We start from the raw sequence: 14,959 nt of genomic DNA on the forward strand, positions 1-14,959 counted from the left end.
AAATGCCTACATGCTAGTAAAATACTTCTCCTCGGTCACACACACATAATCGACCTTCACCAAGTACAGAAAAACCACAAATTACAAATATGGAAACAGAAACTGGAATGGAAACCCAAAAAAGCCGCTCTGCATTCTGTGCAAAACAGAAATATAGCACCTAACCAACTTCCAGGATCTGCAATAATGTACACAAACTAATGCGCACAAAGTTACACCTACATTATGGAACTCAAACAGTAAAAACCCTACCTATGAAAAACAGAACAAGCCAAGCTGCTATAGATCCCTACCAAGAAACTACAAGCTTGCAGAACACCCTTAGTTGGGTCACACATGCAGAACACAGACAAACCCTCACCAAATACAGAATAAAGTGACCATAAAGCTAATGTTTTTGCATTGTTGCACTGCATACAGAGTTTGGCTTCTTGCTGTTTCCAGTTCAGTTTTTGTCTCCACATTTCTATTTATACAATCATTGAGAAATATAAAATAATTCCAAAACTAGAATATAATAAATGTTTCAAAACAACTGATAAATGGAATAACATCCAATCATTAAAAATGGAAAAACATCCAATCATTAAAAATGTTCAAAATTCTCCAAACACCAATAAAATATTTCTAACAGCAGACACATCACATAATACCCAATAATTAAAATGGCAGTCAATCAAGAAAGATAAACTTAAAAAGCCACCTTTACTTACCCTCTCCAGTAACTCTCTTACTCCTTTTCCTTGTAGGCCAATAGCACATACCAGATGCAGCAAAAGCTGCTGAAGCTCTGTCCTCACGTTCTTCTTCCTTAGGGCCCATTACTAGTCTATTTCACATACACACACACACACTTTCTCTCTCTCACACACACATCACCTCCTTGACCAATCTCTTTGTCTCACACACACACATACACACCAGTCACCTCCCTGACCAATGTCTCTTTCTCTCTCTCACACACACACACACCAGTCACCTCCCTGGCCAATGTCTCTTTCTCTCACACACACACACCAGTCACCTCCCTGACCAATGTCTCTTTCTCTCTCTCACACACACACACACACACACCAGTCACCTCCCTGACCAATGTCTCTTTCTCTCTCTCACACACACACACACACACACCAGTCACCTCCCTGACCAATGTCTCTTTCTCTCTCACACCAGTCACGTCCCTGACCAATCTTTGTCACACACACCAATGACATTCCTGAGTAGTATCTTGCTCTCACACGTTTTCTCTCTTACTAACACACACACACACACACACATTCTGGCTCACTCTCTCTGTCTCACTCACTTTCCCCCACCCCCACCACACATGACAGCTATGGCACAAGATAGCCGGTATGCTGCTATTAAAAGCAGAGTCCTGACAGGCTAGAAACTGCAGCAGGAATGACCTTCCTGCCCCGCAGTGGTAAGAAGGCAGCACTCAGCTGATTGCTTGTGCTGCTATCATGGCACAGAGCAGTCAGTCTAGAATGTAACTCTATGCTTTTTCTTCTCTCCACCCCAGCCTTTTATTTTTTTTGCACTTTATTATTATTTTTATGTTTTCTTGCTGGTGTTGCACTGGCGAGGACAGCTTTCCCCAACAGCTGCGTGGCAGGAAATCCCGGCGGCCACATTCTCAGCTGACTGCTCTGTGCCGTGATGATCGCAGCACAGGCAAACTGCTGAGTGTAGCGGGGCTGGGGAGAGCCTTGAGGTGCAATTTCTGCAGCAGGAGCATGCATGCATGGCCTTTTCTTCTTCCCACGTGCCCGGTAAACATCACTTCCTGGCCACAGGGGCGGGAAGAAGAAAAGGTCATGTTCTTGTTGCTGGCTTCCACAAACACTGCTGCTGTTCCCCCTCGGGGTTTGAATGTGCTGATAGCCTAGGCAGGAACAGCAACTGTGTTTGTCTCGCTGAGGTGAAAAGGGGGAAAGAGCAGCGGGTGCGCGACACACCGGCTGAGAACTGCTGGTATAAAAGGATGCACCTAAAGCTAAAACCCTAGCTTTTTTTTTTTTTTTTTAAAGAAAAATTCTCCTTATAGCTTGTGTCTCCTTCACAACATCAGGAAATAAGGAAATATTTTGACCCATAAAGGAAACATTTTTCAAAGAGAAAAAAAAAAGAAGCAATGTCCATTGCTTATCATTTTCATTAACAAAATTTACCAATAGGGTGGATCCCTCAACCATCTCGGAGCTAGAGTGCTCCAGGAACAGAAAGACAGACCCAACAGGTACATCCTAAGAGATCCTTTTTAAAGTTGGCATGAAATAATATTGATTATATAACTATGTTACCATAACTTGATGGCACCTGTGTAGTTGATATAACTTAATACATTTAGCAACATTATTTTATGTGCCTTACTGTAAACCGTTGTGACGGTATCTATCTTAACGTCAGTATAGAAAAGATTTTTAAATTAAAAATTATTTTCATTATTTATCTTTAGAGACCTTCAGAAACTCTAAATAGAACTTCCTCAGCATATCTTCAGGAAAAATCAATGGACACTTTTAGAAAATTAAGAAACCTGAGATTTAAGCACTTAAGATAATTTTCCATATTTTGCAATTTCAAATGTACAAATGGGAAATCTTTAATGAATGCTTCATCATATTCTTGTAATTTTGCACGCTGAGTTTTCAACTCATTTAACATATCAGATTGAATTATAATCTTTTGTGAGTGATCACTAATAGAAGAAGATAAATCCTGAACAACTTCAAGCACAGCTTCATAGAAAGTGATTGGTCTAATTTAATGATAGCTAACGCTATTACAGCTAGTTTTTCAATAGGCTGGTATAAATTATTCCCCAGCTTGGGGAGGGGGATATAGATATGAAATTTGCCCTCACAGTCAAGAGATTCTTGCCATCCTCAGTGAGAGGAGGAGTAGAAATAACTCAATCCATAACACAGGGAGAGTTACTTGAAACTACTGAACCTGCTTGTGGAGGAATAGGCCCAGCGGGACAGAGAGATGACAGACTCATCTTGATTGGAGGCAGTTGCTCCTAGTTCAAAAGTACCTGACATAATTTGTGAATTAAAGAAGTTTGATATAGTCGATTGAGAAATTAAAGTGGTTCTCAGCTCGGATGGGAGAGAACAAAGTATCCCCTTCCTCTTTTTCCCTATGTAAGACTAAAGAAATGATGCATATGCCAAGGCCAAACTGTTAGCAGGGGCGCACCCCTTTGCTGTGCAGCTTCAGCATACTAGTGGTGGCATGTTGCTATGCGCGGTCTTTAAGCTCTGGACGTCTCTGTAGCCAGGGAGGGGATGTAAGCCTCCAATTCAGGCACAAACAGGCAGCCAGATGCACTATTTTTAAGCCTCTTGCCTTTTCATTTTGGAGACTAGTTTTACTATATTAATTTTGTATGTTTTGAGTTACATTATATGCAAAACAAACAAACAAAAAAAAAAGCAATAACGCCTGGAAATAAACACGATTAACCCAGTCAAACATACCAAAGATAAAGCAAATAACATAGGCAAAGCACATATGCTTACCGTAAATGTCTATAGACAGAAGGATGACACGTGAATGACATCATCCGATGGTGCTAAATGGATTGCTCTCTCTAGCTTAGCAGAGCTTTTAGTACTGAGCATGTGCAGGAGTTCCTGTGCGCATTTTGCTTTGTGAGCCCCTCTGTCAATTGTAAAGCTTAACATTAACTAGGTAGGTGACTTCTCAGGGAGGCAGGCAGATATTTAGCCCAGCTAATTCATCCTGCTGTCTATGGAGAACACTTTACACTAAGTCAATTAGATTTCTCCATCAACAAGCAGGGCTCAATTAGCCATGTCATGTGGGGAGTCACAAGTTGAGGGTTGCGAAGTAGATCATTTACTGAATAAAGCAACCCAGCTTCCCTCCTGGAGAGTGGACTACTGGTTAACAGCCTAAGCAAAGCTGCTTGTGCAAATTTACTGTCTCCTCTGGATAGGCTGTCCGGATAGGCTGTCCAGATATTGGTGGGATAACCAGGATGAAGCTGGTTATCCCACCACTGCACAGATGAAGCTGCACACATGTCTGCAATGGGGACATCTTTCAGGAAAGCAATGAAAACACATGGCTTTGACTTGATAAGCCTTGACAAAGACTAATCAGAAAGCCAGCCAAAGCACAGCAGTGTGCAATACAGTGCGTTAGCCAATTGGACAAGGAAGGAATGGCAACCACTAGTCTCAGACTGTTGGAATCATAGAATATAGACAGTCAATAGGCCTAAAGATATGGCCAAGTTCTTCTTCAGCAACAGGTCATGGCCCTCTCACGGTCCAACGAAGAGCCTTCTCTCCTTGATGCACGTGGCTTGATTCTGATGAAAAACACGAGACCATTTTGGGAGAAATTCAAGATGTGTGTGGGTGCTGTAATGAAAGGACTGACCTGTTTAGTCGAAGAGATAGTGACTAGAAAAACCATCTTCCTAGTAAGAGACTAGATGAGACTTCAGAAGCTCGAAATTGAGTTCCCATAACACAGGAAATTTTATATGCTACTCTTCATTATTGAGTATCAAAATTTATGAAGCAATAGTATTAGTCCCTGTACTTGAAGAAGCAAGTGGTGATGGCTCTAAGGTGCAATCTCACTGATGGAAGTATTGAGACCCTGATGGAGGGAGGGCAAATAACTATTGATGCAGATCCTTGGTAGAGCAGGCGAATGGAACCAGAGAGCCTAGCATAAGGATGAAAATATCTGCCATTAAATTTGTACATCCTTCTGAGGTACAGCTTCCTAGATGAACAGATGATGCTCATGATTTCTTTGGACAATGAAAAAGAGGAGACTACTGAGCATTCAACACCCTTGCTATCAGATTAAGTGAGGAAAGGTTCAAGAGGTATAGACAATATTTCTCCTGCACTAGCAGCAGTGAGGGCTTGGCTCTCAGAGGAATCAGAAGGTAGATAGACAACTGGATGAGAGAGAATAAAACATACTGACGGAGTCATGCTGGGATAATGAAAAAAGTTTAGCCCAATCCTAAAATACTTTCTGAACTGTTTTACTACTAACTGCAGTTGTGAAAACATACACAGCAGACCTGCCTCTCACTATAGCAGAGAAGTGACCAGAGAAGACCTGTATTCACTCACTATGATAGAAGAAGTCATTCAAACTTTCTGTTGCTTTTCAATGCAAACAAGTCTGAAGATGATAGCCCAAAAAGCTGTACTGTCTGATAGGTTGGAAGACCCTGTGGCACTCTGCATAATTTTGTTTCATCAGCAAACTTAATCACCTCACTTATCGTTCCCATCTTAGGTCATTTATAACTGTTAAAAAGCAGTAGTCCCAGTACAGATCCCTGGGGCACTTCACTATTCACATTTCTCCAATGAGAAAATTAACCATTTAGATCTACTTTCTGTTTTCTATCTTTTAACCTGTTCTTAGTCCACAATAGAATATTGCCTCCTATCCCATGCAGCTAACTTGTCAGTGCTTATGCTGTTTCTTCTTTGCCTCTTTTGGATCCCATTTCCATTTTCTGAAAGATGTTCTTTTGGCTAGAATAGCCTCTCTCACCTCATCTTTTAAGCATGCTGGCAGTTATTTGGCCTTCCTGCCACCTTTTTTTAATGCGTGGAATACATATGTTGTGGGCTTCCAATATGGTATTTTTAAAACATGACTGATATAAACTCTTGACCTTTGCAGCTGCTCCTTTCAGTTTTGTCCTAACCATTTGTCTCATCTTATCATATAGTCTCCCTTTTGAAATTTAAATGCAATAGCAGAAGATTTTTGTAGTATTCTCCCTCCAGTTATTAAGTCAAATTTGATCACGTTATGACCACTATTGTCAAGTGCCCTACACTATTACCTTCTGCACTAAATCATGCATTCCACTAAGGATTAGGTTTAATATAGCTCCCCTACCTTATCAATTCTTGTACTTGCTGCAGCATGAAGTAGTCATTTATTTAATCTAGAAACTTTACCCATTATTACTTGTTGCTAATTTTGTTAGCTTCCCTAATTTGTTAGCATTTCAACATCTATCTGTTCATTTTGGCTAGGTGGATAAGTAATACACCCCCATTGCTATTCTATTCCCCTTCTCATATGGAAAGGAAAATTGGTTCTTACCTGCTAATTTTTGTTCCTGTAGTACCACGGATCAGTCCAGACAGCTGGGTTTTGCCTCCCTTCCAGCAGATGGAGACAGAGAAAAACTTTGAGAGTGCCCCCTCTTAAGCCTATGTGCTGCCTGTGTCTCTTCAGTATTGAATTATCAAAGCAGAGGAAAACAGAACATGGAACAGTCTGATAATAAGTCGCAATGGACCAGAAGAAAAAACCTCTGTAACTGGGTACAAGTAACAGAACACCTATTTGGAACAAGGAGAAACGTATACCCTTCTATAGTCGGCAAAGTACCTGCCGAAACAAAAAACTGGAATATGAAAGCAGATCGAGTGGACTCTCCAGAGCTGAAATCCTGGGCGGGCATCTGGATTGATCCGTGGTACTATAGGAACAAAAATTAGCAGGTAAGAACCAAATTTTCCTTTCCCTGTATGTACCCAGATCAGTCCAGACAGCTGGGATGTACCAAAGCTTCCCTAATACGGGTGGGACCTAGAGAGTCCCGCTCGAATGACACCTTTGCAAAAAAGTGCACCCGGAGAGTGAACATCTAACCTGTAGTGCTTGGCAAAAGTGTGCAAGGATTTCCAGGTGGCTGCTCTGCAAATCTCTTGAGAAAGCAACTGACATTCCACCCACGAAGTGGCCTGAGACCTAATCAAATGAGTCTTGATGCCCTCAGGAACAGGACGACCACGACATATATAAGCGGAAGAGATAGCCTCTTTCAACCAACAGGCTATAGTTGCCTTTGACCCCATGTGCCCTTTCTTAGCGCCACACCACAAGACAAACAAATGATCCGTCAATCGGAACGGATTAGTGATCTCTAAATAGTTGTCCTCTTGACATCCAAATGTCTGAGTTCCTTGGCATGGGGCGCAGTACTATCAACTTCTGGAAAAGAAGGGAGCTCCACCGACTTGTTTACATGAAAAGCAGAGACCACCTTGGGCAGAAAGGAGGGCACCGTCCTTAGGGATAGTCCCGAAGCAGAGATAGGTAGAAAAGGTTCCCTGCACGAGAGGGCTTGGAGCTCGGAGACCCTCCGAGCCGAACAGATCGCCACCAAAAACACAGTTTTCAGAATCATATCCTTCAGGGTGGACTTCCGGAGAGGCTCAAAACAAGCGTCACAGAGGACCTTGAGGACCAAGTTCAGATTCCAAGACGGACACACCGGACGGACCAGAGGATTGAGATTTTTTGCTCCCCTCAGAAACCAAACCACATCTGGATGCCAAATTTGCCCCAAAGAGCTTACCTCTCAAACAACAGAGTGCCACAGCCTGCACCTGTAGCAAATTCACCGACAGTCCTTTGGGGGGGGGGAGGGACCGGACCACCTGTATCACCCCAGGCGCCTCACCAAACCAGGGAGCGCAGCGGACTTCTCAGCCCAGCTCCCACAGCCCTACTACCTGGGGGGATGATCCCACTGGAACCTAACAACCCCCTGGGAGGAAAGCTGTTTCTTCTGTCCAGCACCTAAGACTGTTCCACTTCCTTTTTTTTTTTTTTTGAAACGCCCAAATGGGTCAGGACCACAGGTTTTGCACCACCTCCATCTGCTGGAGACAGAAATACTGAAGAGACGCAGGCAGCACATAGGCTTAAGAGGGGGTACTCTAAGTTTTTCTCTGTCTCCATCTGCTGGAAGGGAGGCAAAACCCAGCTGTCTGGACTGATCCGGGTACATACAGGGAATTTCTGTTCATAAGGATTCTATAGTGCATTTTGTTTCCTGCAGAACTTTTATCCTATTTCACTCCATGCCCTCTTTAACATACAGTGCCACCTCTCCATCAATTTTATCCATCCTATCATTCAGGTCTATCCTGTAAAGTGCGTCCGCGGTTTCCCCGTTCCTAACCAGCTCTCTACTCACTTTCCGGCCGCGTTAGCCCTTCCTGCGATCCCGAATCCCCTTTAACCTACTCCTACCGTGTCCTAAAATCCCCAGCCAACCCCTTCCGCACGCGGCATGCATATTGCATGCAAACGAGCGAATTAGCTATTCCCTAGCAATCCGTAACCCGCGCCCCGACTATCGCTACCTTTCCCTGCCGTTTTGTCACGCGTTTAACCTGCTAACTTACCGCCTACCCTGACCCCTGCGGTAGAGGCAGGGGTAAGGGTAGGTGGCAAGCTTTCCCCCAGCCCGGACCCGACCGGCCAAGAAGGTATCGTGGCTCCCCTTTTTTTTTTGCTTCGCCGCTGTCAGTCTGTTCTCCCTCCTCCCGGAGCAAGGCTGCTTTTCGCGCCCTGCTCCGGGAGGAGGGGAGAAGAGATGACAGCGGTGAAGCAAAAAAAAAAAAAGGGGAGCAATTTTCCAAAAGCGACAATTTTGGGTTTTTTCCAAAAGCGACTTACTTTTGGGATCTGTCAAGATCCCAAAAAGTAAGTCGCTTTTGGGCGCCTGCACAACTTACTTTTTTTTGCAGCCATCAGCAGGAACACATGGCGATCGTAGCTCCCGTAGCTCCTCCCGACGAAGATGGCCGCCTGCACGGGGGAAAGCGTGCAATTGGCCGCTCAAGACGTGGCGTCACATCCCGTGACGCCAAACGTCGTGACGTCACGTCTTCAGCGGCCAATTGCACGCTTTCCCCCGTGCAGGCGGCCATCTTCGTCGGGAGGAGCTACGGGAGCCACGATCGCCATGTGTTCCTGCTGATGGCTGCAAAAAAAAGTAAGTTGTGCAGGCGCCCAAAAGTGACTTACTTTTGGGATCTGTCAAGATCCCAAAAAGTAAGTCGCTTTTGGAAAAAACCCAAAATTGTCGCTTTTGGAAAATTGCTCCCCCTTTTTTTTTTTTTCTTCACCGCTGTCATCTCTTCTCCCCTCCTCCCGGAGCAGGGCGCGAAAAGCAGCCTTGCTCCGGGAGGAGGGAGAACAGACTGACAGCGGCGAAGCAAAAAAAAAAAAAAAGGGGAGCCACGATACCTTCTTGGCCGGTCGGGTCGGGTCTGGCTGCAAAAAAAAGTAAGTTGTACTTTTGGGATCTTGACAGATCACTTTTGGGGTCTCTTCTCCCCTCCTCCCGGAGCAAGGCTGCTTTTCGCGCCCTGCTTCGGGAGGGGGGGGAGGGGGGCTGGCGGTCCCGACTTCCTGGTATCTGTCATTTCAAATGACATTTGAAATGACAGATACCAGCGTGGCGTGAAGCCTTAGGCCCGCGCACCCAGGATACTGTATAGGCGCTCTATCCAGTAAAATGGGTTGCGCGGGCCTAAGGCTTCACGGACGCGGTTTACATTTACATAAAATTAGTGTTCAGGATCGAGCGGTAGGTGAGCTGCACTGTGCGTGCGGCAACCGCGGGTGCCGCAGGCACTAACGCAGCTCTTCCTACCGCTCGGTACTGGATAGACCTGATTGTGATATAATTTTTTTGTAGTGTCAGTGTCCTATTGGTTATCCTCTTTCCACCAGGTCTCTGAGATGCCAATTATATCTATGCATTCTAACTCTCTCATTGTACTTTTTAGATTTGTAGCATTTATATACAGACATTTCAAAGTATTAACAACCTGCTTATCAGTTGACAAGGGTAATTTGGAATATTTCTGCTCTGTCTGCTCTATATTTAAAGGCACCTGGGCTACTTTAGCATTTACTGCAACTTCTGTCGGAATACCTGAACTTCCTTGTTTTGTTATCCTTCAAAGATACATCATTCCAAACCTTGTGTTTCTGAGCAACTGTTGGCTTTCCCCCATCATCTAGCTTAAAAGCTGGTCTCTCTCTTTTTTAAAGGTTAGAACCAGCAGCCTGGTTCCACTCTGGTTAAGATGGAGCCCATCCTACCAGAATAGACTTCCCCTGCCGCAGTATGTTCCCCAGTTCCTAACCAATCTTAAACCCTCTTCCTTATATCGTCTCATCTACACATTGGGAATATGAAGCTCAACCTGCCTCTGGGATCCTGCTTGTGGAAGGGAGAGCATTTCTGAGAATGAAGATTCTGGATTTCAGTTTCTTAAGAGCCTAAATGAGGCTTCCAGAGCCTCCCTCCTACACCTTCCTATGTCAGTCTTTGGTACCCACATGTACCATGATAGTCGGTTCCTCCCCAGCACACTAAAAGCTTATCTAGATTACGTGTGAGGTCTGCTATCTTTGTAATAGGCAGGCAAGTTACCAAGCAATCCTTACTCCTATCAGCCTCCCAGCTATTTATATTTCTAATGATTGAACCACCCATTATAATGGCAACTTAACCCTGTCCAATATCAGATTAATATTTAAATCTGGCAAACAATTTGTACTAAAACAAAATGTGTCTTGGAAGGATTTGAACCTAATTTATTTACTTTCATCTGGTTATTTGCTGCACGTATGCAGGAGTTCAGTATGTTCCATTCTTTTCCAGTCTCAATCTACTGAGAATAGCAGTTGTATATCAGCATAGAAGCCCATATCTTCTGATATGCAAATATTAAATATAAATCAGTGAAAGTGCTGATCTCTGCAGTAGTAAGGTAATGAATGAGCTTCAGAACATTTCTTTTCCAACTGAACTGTGTGACATATCACTCAAAAACAACCTGAACCACGATAATGCTGTACCTTATAGCCCAGTTGCTCCCAATTCTCTAGCAGGATGTCATGATGAGGTATCAATAATAGAAATGTGAAACAAGACAGAGGTATTTAAATAATAAGACAGATAAATCTCACCTAAATAAAAGAGACCATCATATTATAGAAAAACCTTATTGTTTTTTTGACCCAATGCCCCTGATGAAGATTCGAAACAAGCGGTGTGTTGGGCATCTTTACGGGTCAGAATGAAACAATGTTTTTTTGTTGTTCCCATCAGCTTTTTGAATCAGAATACGTCAGCCATTTAAAAAATAAATGCACATCCTTATTTTCATATGGGTGTTTCAAATTTTCATGAAAAGAAAAAATCTCTCTGAAAAAGTTTAGTAGTAGTGAGACCAATGATTAGATCATTAAGAGACATTAAAACCCTAAGTGTTCCTGAAGAGTACAGGAACAGCAATCTAGTGAACGTTACAGTCTATATAATATGATGGTCTATCATTTAAGTACGACTTATCTGTCTTATTTAAATCAGTGGTTCTCAACCTTGTCCTGGGGACCCCCCCAGCCAGTCGGGTTTTCAGGATATCCACAATGAATACGCATGAGAGAAAATTTGCATGTTATGGAGGCAGTGTATGCAAATTTTCTCTCATGCGAATTCATTGTGGATATCCTGAAAACCCGACTGGCTGGGGGGGTCCCCAGGACAGGGTTGAGAACCACTGATTTAAATAGTCTTGTTTCATGTTTCTATTATTGATATATACCTTGGGTTTCTTTGGTCTTTTCTGAGTGATGATATGGTATCTGACACCACCATTAGATTTAACAGAGTTAATACGGCCACATTAATCTTATCTGAATTTTATCTTGTATTATCAATTAGGGATAATAGCTTAGTTGCTGTGCTATGATTTTTATGAAAACCAGATTAGCAAGGATTGAACACCAAAAAGATAACTTTCAAACATATGCACGCACACCCTTGTATGTGTCTATATGGATGTGAGCGTACACACCAGTGTATTTTATATCATGTATGCAATTATGCGAACTCAAAATAAAATATGCTTAAATCTACCCAACAACATATTCGCATATCCAGATGATACATGACAAAGCTGCCACTTGCTCAGAGAAATCAAAATTTATCTAAATAAGTGCTGCAAATCTCCTTTACGTTAGTATTTGTGCTTCTAAATTTTAATCATTTTAAAAGTGGAGATTTAACTCACACATTTTCCTTAGACACGTAAAATCCAACAAGTGCTAAGTCTTCAAATTTTGTAACATGCACGCATGAAAGAAATTACTAGTTTTACCAATTAGTTCACTAGTTAGACCAGACCTTCTCCAGGTCATGAAGAACCTCTTGGTTCTTCAGCCTGAATGCCTCCAGTTTACCCTTAACCCTCACCCAGTCAATATTTGGCTAGAAAGAATTTTATTCTCACTTATACCAGATAATTAGCAGGTTTAAATATGCACAGGTAACATATGTATGCACGTTAGTTTGGCAAGTTGTAAAACAGCAACTAATATGCGTAAATGATGGCCTTGCCCCAGAACACCCACGCCTGCCCCTATTTTACATGTGCATTTTTATTCACAACGTATTAAGTGCATTTATATGTTTGAGGTTTATAAAATAGAGTTTACACCCAAAATTGCTATCTGCATGCACATCTGCTAATCTGTGTGTGCACAACTCTTTAAAAATTAATCTTACAATTTTGATCTTCCAGAGATGTTTGCAATTGACATAACACAGGTCATCTATTAACTTGCAAGAAGGAATTGATCTATTATTCTGTCTAAATTAGGCTTCTTTAAAATTGTGCTAATAGTGCTTTTCAAGGAGTCTGTAAAATATACTGTACATAAGAACATAAGATATGCCATGCTGGGTCAGACCAGTATCCTGTTTCCAACAGTGGCCAAGCCAAGTCACAAGTACCCGGTAAGTACCCAAAGCTACTATTGCTTATCAGCGCTATCTGCCACCCTTTTCAACATATACCTTCTCTCTATTTGCCAACTACTAAAAAAATATGGAATCACACACTTCATCTACGCTGACGACATTCAGCTTCTAATTCCCATACAAAATTCGATCGAAGACACCTACAAGAAAACCTCAGATCTACTTATTTCAATTAAACATCTCCTAAATTCCATGAAACTCATAATCAATTTCGACAAAACTGAAATACTACTCATGGACAAAAAACCCAATCCAACTCCGCCACCCTTCCAATACTAGACAAGCAAATGAAATCTATACTCCCCACCACCCACACCAGGAACCTCGGCATTATCATCGATAAAGAACTTTCATTCAAGAATCACATATCAAATAAAACTAAAGAAGGATATCACAGACTCCTAACCCTAAGACATCTAAAACCATTTCTCAACCTTTATGATTTCAGAACTGTCCTACAACTACTTATTTTCTCCACCTTCGATTACTGCAACTCCTTACTAATTGGAATACCTTTTTCAACCCTCAAACCACTCCAGATACTGCAGAACTCAGCTGCCAGAGTCCTAACAGGAACAAAAAGAAATGAAAACATAACGCCCATATTGACATCACTTCATTGGCTCCCAATTAAAGCATGTATTGCATACAAATCAATGACCATCATTCACTAAATTCTAAACAATGATCATCAAGGCCTAAATACCCTAAACATAATCCCCCAGAATCCTCCAAGAAACCTACTCTCTAATAACTCCGGATACTTAAACATCCCCCCATCAAAGATGCACATCTGGCAACAACAAGAGAGAGAGAGCCTTTTCCATTGCCTCCCCTAAACTTTGGAACTCCCTACCTAAAGATCTGAGAACCCAGCACAACCTAAAAACATTCAAAAAAGACCTAAAAACATTAATGTTTCGCAAATGCTACACTGACCTTCATATTCTGATCATCCCAACTCACAATTGAACTTTCATCCAAAAAACCTCAGAATAACTTCTCTCCAACCAGAACCTACATACCCTCCTCGTCCCACTTAATAATACTGTCTGGACTTGAAATATTTAACTTCTGTTTAATATCCACCTTGTTATACCTGTTGCACAACTGTTAAGAAAATGTATATTTTGTAAACCGTTATGATGGCTCTACCGAATGACGGTATATAAACCTCAACAAATAAACAAATTAATTAATTGATTAATTAATAGCAGTTTATGGATTTTTCCTCTAGGAACTTATCCAAACCTTTTTTAACCCAGTAAAACTAACTTCTGTAACCACATCCTCTGGCAATGAATTGCAGAGCTTAATTATGTTCCGAGTGAAAAATAATTTTCTTTGATTTGTTTTAAATGAGCTACTTGTTAACTTCATGGAGTGCCCCCCCCAGTCCTTCTATTATCTGAGAGTAAATAACTGATTTACATTAACTTGTTCAATTCCTTTCATGATTTTGTAGACCTCTATCATATCCCCCCTCAGTCATCTTCTCCAAACTGAACAGCCTTAACTTCCTTAGCCTTACCTCATAGGGCAGCCGTTCCATGCCACTTCTTTTAATCACCCTTCTCTGCACTTTCTCCAGTGCAACTATATCTTTTTTTTGAGTTGTAGCGACCCGAACACAGTATTCAAGATGCAGTCTCACCATGGGGTGATATAGAGGCATTATTTATTATTTTATATACAGACATTCGATCTCAATCGAGATATCACACCAGTTTACATTCAGGTACTGTAGGAATTTCTCAATCCCCAGAGGGCTTACAATCTAAGTTTTTGTACCTGAGGCAATGGAGGGTAAAGTGACTTGCCCAAGGTCACAAGGAGCGACAGCAGGACTCGAACCCTGGTCTCCTGGTTCATAGTCCACTGCTCTAACCACTAGGCTATTCCTCCTCCCTCCATTGTTTTATTTGCCATTCCGTTCTTAATAATTCCGAACATTCTGTATGTGTTTTTGATCGCCACAGCACATGGAGCTGACGATTTCAATATATTACCCACTTTGACGCCTAGATCTCTTTCCTGAGTAGTAACTGCTAAGATAGAACCTAACATCGTGGAACTACAGCAAGGATATTTCCCTATATATATCGCTTTGCACTTGTCTACGTTAAATTTCATCTTTCATTTGGAAGTCCAATCTTCCAGTCTCGCAAGGTTCCCCTGCAATTTATGACAACCCGCTTGAGATTTAACTACTCTGCATAATTTTGGGTCATCTGCAAATTTGATCACCTCACTTATTGTACCCTTTCCAGATCATTTATAAGTATATTA

General features: G+C 42.0%; 1 protein-coding gene across 2 annotated transcripts in view; it reads right to left on the reverse strand.

Moving 5' to 3' along the window:
- C3H1orf131 (chromosome 3 C1orf131 homolog) overlaps positions 1–14,959 on the reverse strand; it is a 117,847-nt gene that overhangs the window by 82,455 nt on the left and 20,433 nt on the right. The window lies entirely within an intron of this gene.

Source organism: Rhinatrema bivittatum, chromosome 3 (assembly GCF_901001135.1).
Source record: "Rhinatrema bivittatum chromosome 3, aRhiBiv1.1, whole genome shotgun sequence".
NCBI classification, from domain to species: domain Eukaryota; kingdom Metazoa; phylum Chordata; class Amphibia; order Gymnophiona; family Rhinatrematidae; genus Rhinatrema; species Rhinatrema bivittatum.